This window comes from Acromyrmex echinatior, chromosome 7 (genome assembly GCF_024713525.1).
Source record: "Acromyrmex echinatior isolate Ae372 chromosome 7, ASM2471352v2, whole genome shotgun sequence".
Lineage (NCBI taxonomy): Eukaryota > Metazoa > Arthropoda > Insecta > Hymenoptera > Formicidae > Acromyrmex > Acromyrmex echinatior.
In genome coordinates, this window is record NC_141858.1 from 1,326,454 (window position 1) to 1,336,093 (window position 9,640).

The following is a 9,640-nucleotide window of genomic DNA, read 5'->3' on the forward strand; positions in this document are numbered from 1 at the left end:
TGGCTGCATCAAGTAAAGGACCCAACCTCAAATGGCGCCTAAAGCTAGAAGAATACAATTACAAAATCGTGTACAAACCTGGAACATGCAATAAAGTAACGCGGACGCTCTTTCGCAGAATCCTACTCATACTTCAGACTGCCATTATGTTGCCATATTTATCCTAGGCAAAAGATCTCACCGGAAATCTGACATGTCCTTCCGTATCAAAGACCTTACTGATTCAGATGATGAACCCTCTTGGAAGCTAGGCATTCGACAATCTAACAGAATAAAAGGCAAGAGTCCTCCAAGGACACTAATGATCTCCGAAGAGACAAGGTCTGAAGGATCTTCCTCTCTTCTCTCGCTTCCTCCTCTCGCAACTGCCGTCCCATTACCAGAATCCCCTTCAGGGATCCGAGGTGCAGGATATAAGAAATGATAGATAAACGAATTAATAGAGAATAATCCGCACGCGTGTAATCTTGACACTCCGACGAAACTTACCGAACGTGGATCGTTGCGATTCCATAGGCCTCGTAGAGGTCTTACGCCTAAAGACGGAGAGAACGTTGCGCCTGTTCCATCAATTGACGACGAACTTCAGAGTGATATCGACACCGAACTCTCTGACATTGAATCCGAAAACGAAAACGAATTAAACTCCTCTTCTAACATCGATTACATTCTCAAAGAAATTGACTTGCCGCTTACCAACCGTAAGGACAACTTATAATTTTCGTAACCGGAAATCAGCAGCTCGTAGATAACGGAGCCTCCGAGCTCCAAAGAAACACTAAACTACCTCGATAACATCACTTTAAGACGAGTCCGCGTGCTACCGTCCACTAATGCAGGCCGATACATAATCGCGTTAATTGTGAAAGAGAAACTGAACATCAGAATTGATAGTGAAATACTAGATGAGTGTTTCGCATCCCTATTGTCACTAACGAACTATCCCTACACTCTTTTAGTGTGTAAAACAGAGAAAGTTGATAGCATCACCTGGAATCATATACTCTCTTGCTTCCAAAAAGCCTTCACGGAATTTCCCGTAGTAATCTCGATATGCAAAAACAACATTATTATCCCTCCAGTAGTAGATAGACTCCGCATTATACAAGAGAATCACGAATTCAGAGTTACACAAGAGTGTAACAAAGACCTACCTTCATATCAAACAAAAATATTGGAACAATCTGAAAACTCAAATTCAAGAATTTATTAGACGCTGTCGTACATGCCATCTACAGAAACTAATAAGAAGAAAGACTAGGCAACCTATAACGCTGACGAACACACCCAGTAGGCCCTTCGACAAGATCGCGCTAGACTAGTAATCCCCCTTAATAGGACAACTTGAGGGAATGTGTACGTTCTCACTATACAAGATCTTCTCACGAAGTATTCCATCTATATCCCCCTGCTAGATGCCATCACTGAAACCACCGCAATCAGGTTTGTAAACAATTTTATATGCAGATTCGGATGTTCTAGAAGCATATTAACTGACCAAGGTAGGAATTTCACCAGTCGACTAATGATTATTTTATAATGATAATTTTTATAATTTATAAAAAAATTCCGAATCAAGCAACTCCGCACCATAGCCTTCCATCCACAGTCTAATGAGTCCCTAGAATATTCGCATCATGTCCTCACGGGGTTCCTAAAATGCTTCATGAATGAACGAAGATTAGGACAACTTTATAGAAAGGGCGACCCTCTCGTGGTCATACCACGTAACTTTTACATAAGGGCACCTCTGATAGAGCCCAAATTAATTTATGATTAGTTTTATTAATAGGAAATTCCTTATAAAATTTTTCAAGAATAGTAATTAAATTATTTCTAACAAAATTGGTAATCTTATCAGGACGATCATATATGTATATTATTTTCAATATATTTTATGAATTCAACTACTATTCTATCCATGTTATTTTTAATAACAGGGAATCCAAATCCCTAATTGCAGTAAATATTGTACCTCGATAAGAATGTCAACGTCGCTCAGATTAACGAACCATTTTTCATTTAAAGTATCAAGAGAAGCAGCCCCTCAGGGAAAATATCTATTATTTCTGTATTGTGACTTAACTCCCCATTGTCAGAATTAATATTAGATATGTGTTCGAGAGCGAGACAAAGCGAAAGCGTTAGAGAGAGAATTTGAGCGAGAAGGCGTTTTGAGCTAAAGTTCGATTTACGCGAATCTTCGTAATCAATCACAAGTCGAACGCGGCGGTTTTCTTGTGGCGGAGCGTATCAAAGGCGATTGCACTGTATTGCGGAGCGTTAACTTTGACCAAAAAGGCGAAGAAGGAGGATCACTGCTCGATTCGGCCTTTTATTTATCATATTTTATAGAACAAAGGCTTCCTTTTTCAATCGCCTATGAAATTCTTGAAAAATTATAAAAGTTGAGGTGACCCCATGATTCGGGTAGCAATTAGCAATTCTCGATTGCGATGGCCAAACGATATGCTATTGCCATGCGCGCCCGCCAAATCAGGAATTCTGATTAGGGTGTCAGTATGTTTCACGTCACGCGAGCGCGCGTTGTGACAATCCGAATTTGATTGCCGTTTTAGCAGTTGGTTTTTTGTGTACGTATATGCGACATGTGGCTTTGATTATATTTTTTGACTTTATCAACTAGATGTGAATATCAAGTTTTTTGGAAACTTCTAGAAACGTTTGAAATTGTTCTAGAAAATTCCAATCCACACGTACACCGAATCTGCGAAAACTGTTTTTCGGATGCATCTCGAACAATATGCTAAGCATATTATTTTGACAATCATTGATAGAAATAGAAACAAACATAAGAAATCGGTTTTATTTGAGACATTTTAATCTTAAATCTTCTGATCTTAATCAATCAATTTTCTTGTCAATTTTATATGTTTGTTCAAAAAAATAAAAATTGTTTAAATTGTCTAGATATTTAAAAAATTCAAATTCCATGAAAGTTGGCAAGATATTTAACTTTTAATAAAATGTAGCATACCCTTCCTATTAATCCAGAATAATATAAATTATGTCGAAATGCGATAATTTACGACATATTAAATGTTTGTGATTTTTTATGCACTTTATATTCTGTGTTTATTGAATACGTTTATTTAACTAAGCGCTTCACGCTTGAATAAAGAGACGGGAGCGAGAAGGATGGCTGTGTTAGAATTAGTCGCCTTCGGTGCACCGAGAGTCAAGGAGACAGCGAGAACGTAGTGCGAGAGAGTCAGATCTAACTCTCTTCTACCGCCTAAAACAGGTCTTGCTGGCTGAAGCACGATCGCACACGGATATGAACTCAATCTTTTGCGTGTTGCGTGGCAACTCAATTGCTGCTTGCCGGTGTATCCGCATATCTTCGTCCATATAACGTAAAATTCCGTAACAAGCATTAAACTGTATAATATAATTAGAATAAATTGATAATTATTTTAGCAACCTGACTTTTCTAAAATTGTTAAGACTCTATCACTATAACTATAAATATATAAAAATTTATTTCTTTTTCGTATGTCTCATGATTATATGCATATTCGATATGACTACAGTGAAATCAATTTCCATAATTTGAGATAATAGTGATACTTGATTTTTAATAAGACTGCCATTCCATATTGTACACTATTTTCTATTCTCTTGTTTATTCTACTATAATAACTAATTTTTTTCTCGTTTGGATAAGATACTGTATCCAAGCAAATAAAAAGTTGATGTATTATGTTAATTACAAAAAATCAATTCAAATAAAAACTATAGTAAACTTTATGTACCGAAGTTTTTAAATAAATATATGTGAAACATTTATATTGTATTCTCTAATAAATACGCGCAATTTGATTGCATTTAAGGGATATTTTTCGATTATGACATTAAATATAAGGAATATTCTAAGGATTTTGTAGAAAAAGTATAAAATATAATTACAATTTTTATTCAAATTTGATCAAATTGCATGAAAAAGAGTTCAAAAGCATTTAGAAAACTAAAACAAACTTGTGTATCCATATTTGAAAAGAATCCTCTAGACACTTGTAGTTCTGGTTTTAGGAAAAAATGCAAGTTTTCTTAAAAGACACATTTTTCATTGATGTCAAAAAATTATTCTTATGGTGTGTTTATGTCGAATTATTCCAGCACGAAATATCGTTTTTGTTTAACATTAATTAAATTAAATCGACTCTCTCTCTCTCTCTCTCTTTCTCTCTCTCTCTCTCTCTCTCTCTCTCTCTCTCTCTCTCTCTCTCTCTCTCTCTCTTTGTGTGATCTTCACTTCACGCCAGAGATATTTGTAAAATTTATATAAAATTTTCACTTTTGACGGGTATTCATTTATATAGCTCCATAAACAATCAGTCGGATTGAAATACTGTTCGAGAGCGAGTCAAAGCGAGAACGACAGCGAGAAAATTTTAAGTGAGACGGCGTTTTAGCTGAAGTTCGACTAACGCGAATTCTCAATCACGAATCGAACGCGGCAGTTTTCTGGCGGCGGAGCATCTCCCAGGCGATTGCACTTGTAGCGAAAGTTGACTCTGACCGAGAACAGCGAAGAGAGAGCATTGCTGCTCGACTTTGCCTTTATCCTCTTTGAAGAACAAAAGCTTCCTTTTATAATCGCCTATGAGATTCTCGCAAAATTGAAAAATTTGAGGTGACCCTCCCTGTTTCAAGCAGCGATTAGCAATTTTCGAGCGCGATAGCCAAGCAGTACGCTATTGCCATACACGTCCGCTAAATCAGGAATCCTGATTGAGGTGTACGTATGTTACGCGTTTCGCGTCACGCGAGCGCGCGTGCGCTGCGACCAATCTGAGTTAGCTTGCCGTTTTAGCGGTTGAAATTTGTGTACGTATGACATGCGGCTTAGCTTATGTTTTTCGACTTTATTGACGAGGTGATGGCCAAATATTTTGGAAACCTCTAAAAACGCTTGGAGTTTTTCTAGAAGCTTCCGATCAACATGTCGCACGTACACTGAATCTGCAAAAAAACTGTCTGTTTCGGCTGTGTCTCGAACAAATACCAATTACCAATTTAAAAAGTTAAGACTTCAACCTTTAAAATTTTTTTTTTAATTTCGTTACGATCATTTTGGACGAAGTTATTCTATCTTGAAGTTAAAGTATTATTTTTGAATTAGCTTTAAAAAGTTTCAAACACACAATTCAAATACTCAAGTCAATAAAATATTGTGACATTGATTCGTCCGAGAATAAGATCATATATGAAGGTATAAAGGAAATGAAGCGATTCATCTCAGAGAATCCTGATAATCACTAGAGCCGATAAAGGTAATATTACAGTAATCATGAATCGGGGAAGTTACAGAGAGAAAATGTATGAGATTCTCAACGATCAGACCACATACAATGTAATAAATAGAGATCCCACTAACAAAATACAACATTTGAAATCGGTAATTTACTAAAAAATTAGAAAATCAAAGGGTACATCAATCTAAACTTATACAAAAAATTGTATGTATCAGACGGCGAACTTCCGAATTCTTATGGACTGCCAAAAATTTACAAGGAAGGTCATCCTCTAAGATTGATAGTTAGCTGCATTAACAGTGCTTTTTATCCACTGGCGACCTTCTTAAAAGAAATTATAGATAAAAGCAATAAAAAGAATTTTAGCTATGTAAAAAATAGTTTTGATATTGTAAATAAATAAACTCAATGGGAAGGTAATCGATAAAAATTTTAGTATTATATCATTCGACGTGGTCTCCATGTACACGAACATTCCGACCGATTTAGTATTAAAAAGCATTGAACGTAGGTGGAATTTGATTGAAAATAAGACTTCGATTCCTGTACATGAGTTTATTAAAGCAATTATGATTATAATTAACTCTACATTTTTTAAATTCGACAAAAAAATATTTAGACAGATTTTCGGCATGCCAATGGGCTCTCCTTTGTCCCCTATATTAGCGAACATAATTCTACAAGACTTAGAACAAAAAATTATTACTGCTAATAATATTATCTCGCCTTTTTATTTCTGTTATGTGGATGACATTGTATTAGCGGTGCATAAAGACAAGGTTGAAGAAGTTCTGGAATTGTTTAACTCATATCATGAAAGGCTTAGATTCACTGTTAACTTTGGCGATGAAAACGGCATAAATTTTTTAGACGTAAAATTAATGAGACAAGAAGGAAGAATCATCTTCGATATTTACAAAAAATTTACTAATTCTGGGAGATATTTAAATTATTTTTTTAATCATCCGTTAGTACATAAAAGGGGCGTTATCATTGGGCAATTAGATAGAATTTTGCTTTTATCCCATCCAAAATTTCATGAAAAAAACATCTCTGATTTAATTCATACTCTTTTAATGAATGGTTATCCTCTTAAATTCATATTTTCAACAATAAAAAATAGAATAAAAATCTTGGAAAGTAGAACTAATTTAGATTAAAATCGTAAGGACAATAACGAATGTGACTCTAATTCTAATTCAAAGAAAAAGTTTTTCACGATACCATATTTAAGCAAAGTATCTGAAAAATTTAAAAAAAACTTTCACATATACATGGCTTTAATATAGCTTATAAACCCATGAATAAAATGAATACATTTATAAAAACTGGAAAAGATCCTTTGTTTAGGGATGACCATCGTGGAATAGTCTACAAAATAAATTGTTTAAATTGTGAATCTTCTTATGTTGGCCAAACAAAAAGGAAATTAAAAACTCGTATAAAAGAACATAAGGCTGACATAAGAAAATCCACTTCCGAGATGTCAGTGGTTTCACGTCACCAGTTAAATGAGATGCATGAATTGGATTGGGATAACATAAGAATTTTAGACACAGAACAATCATTGATGAAAAGAAGAATTTCTGAAATGATATACATTAAAGGCCAAATAAGTGATATCAATAAGCAAAGTGACACTGAAGGTTTGCCTGATGTTTATCTTCCTCTTCTTAGGAAAGATCTCTCTCACACTTAATAAATAATTCTAGAACTTTCTAAACTTTTGACTCATATATATTAGGTGTTGGAATTAATTCGTAGCGTTTTACAAGTGATGGGAAGTACTTTCATTAATGTATTTTTTAATGCTCATGTGAAATAAATAACATTCTTTCATTAAAAAACGCTACGAATTAATTCCAACACCTAATATAAATACTGGTAAAATATATGATATGACAAATAATAACACACAATGTTACGACAAATTTCCATCTGTGCAAACGATGTACTTGAGATTCATCATTATATTTTTTTGCTGTAAAACAGGTAACGATTCTATTCTCACACATTAGAAGATATTAATGATACGCAAATTTGTTAAATTAGAATCTGAAAATTCTCGTTCTACATTTTTCGTGATATGACAATTGACGATGTAACATTATTGTACGAGGCACCTTCACGTATGAAAGAACACATTTATATATAATTATATCATACGACGGTTGAATTTAATGTCAGCTATATGTAACTCTGCGTTTTAAGAATATTGAATTTACTGAGGATGACCAGATTGTGGCCGAAACGTCTAATGTTTTAATTAATGTAATGATAATTAAATATCACAAACTATAACTTGTGCGGTGGTTTTTTATGCTCTTCTTTTCATAAGCTTTAAAAAGGTCAAGATCAAGGTCTACGTATCTCTGCGAAAAATGATTATAAAACAATGTTTGAAATAAATTTTAAAGCTTAAAGCTAACTTTCGAATGCTTCAAATCATTTTTTGTATGCAAAAACTTTATTATAAGTCTATATCTTTAATTTGCTTTTTTTTTAACATTGAAGCAAAAGTGATCATTTTGCTTCAACATTCAATAACTCAGTGAAAAAAGATCGTACAACGCTCAATAAAAAAGCAAATTAAATATTCACTCTTTCGATTGCTGTAAACCGCATTTTTGTGTGAATTTCACTTCAGATCTTTGTAAAATTTGCACAAAATTTTCATATTTGACGAATATCCATTGTGTCCATAAAAAATTGATCAGTCAGATTAAAAGTAGAGACCGATTTTGAAAGTAGAGATTTCAAGCTTCAAAAGCTTTTTTAAACGTCTCACTACGATGATTTTTCAATGAATTATTGCTATTTGAATATATTAAAAATTTGTGAAAAAAACTTAATGATCAGGTTTTTTTGCATGTGATTAAAATATTTTGACGGCAGTTATTTTACGACAATAGAAACAGCTATAATATAATCTTTTTGAGTGCAGTTGTTTTAAAGCTGAATATCATATTAGAACGAATATCATATATATTTACATACAGATCGAAATGATACTGAATCATTTAAAGATAATAAGTAACATCATAAGTATTAATATTCACACGAGACAAATACATTCGATCTATCTATCGTGAAAGCTCAAAATATTCCTTAAAATTCGTTTGTAAAAAGTGTCTTCGATTTTTTGTTCTGAATTACTCGCGTAAACTTAAGTAAAAAGAAACATTCCGACTCATAACTGCGTTACAAATCGTCATACCGCTATTAAAGATACAGATTTCTAATGCTAAAATTTGTCTCTATCGAATGGTATAATTTTATTTAAAAAAAAATAGAATATATATAAATTTGAGTTAAAAATATGACTATACTTTTATTGTAATCATTGCGCAATATAGTTATAGAAAGAAAGTAATATTATATTTTTAGCTCAAATGCAAATATATTCTATTTTTTAAAAGAATTGGCTTTTATATCACTCGATAGAGCAACATTTCAGCTTTAAATCTAATTTTTTAATTGTGATATAATGATTTTTGCCGGAGTAATGAGCAATCAAAGTCAGATTTCTTCTTTTTATTTAATTTTTTTTATTTAAAATTAAAAAATTGTAGGAATATTTTTAAAAAATATTTAAAAAAAAACAATTTTGTAGGGAAAACTTCAAATTTGCCCGATAGATAGTGGAAAATTTTCACAAATTTATTTTGGACACGTGACAGACCTACAAAGTGAGAAATATTTTTTTCATTTTTTTCAATTCGTAGTTTTGTATATGTCAAAATTACAAAACTCACATGAACTCAAGAAATATAGTAAGCTTTGAAAGTAGAAATTTCGAGCTTCAAAACCCTTTTTCTAAATTTAAATTTCGTTTATTTTTAACAAAGATATACATACAATTTTGAGCTAATCAAATTTGAAACGAATTTTCCGAACAACTTAATATATGCTAAGACATCTTGTATATATACACGCACAAACACACGCATATCAAGATCAAATGTTAATACTCTATCTAGACTTTAGCAGCTAGTTACAATAAAAGAAAAATTGCGTAAACGTAAATATACATATAATACGTGTAATTATAGCTTACGTTTAGCTCACATATATATAAAATATAAAAATTAAAAAATGTATCGATGATTTAGAATGTGTATAAAAAATAATTTTATTAAGAAACAGTATTTTTTGTCTGTGTTTCAATGGAGATGATAGAAATATATTATATATATATATATATATATATATATATATATATATATATGTACACACACATATATATTTATATATATTAGGTATAGTAAAAAGAAATCCATTATTTTTCCAATAGATGGTTTTAGTAATCTGTACCACGCGTAGACGAGATACAGATTACTAAAGCCATCTATTGGAAAAAT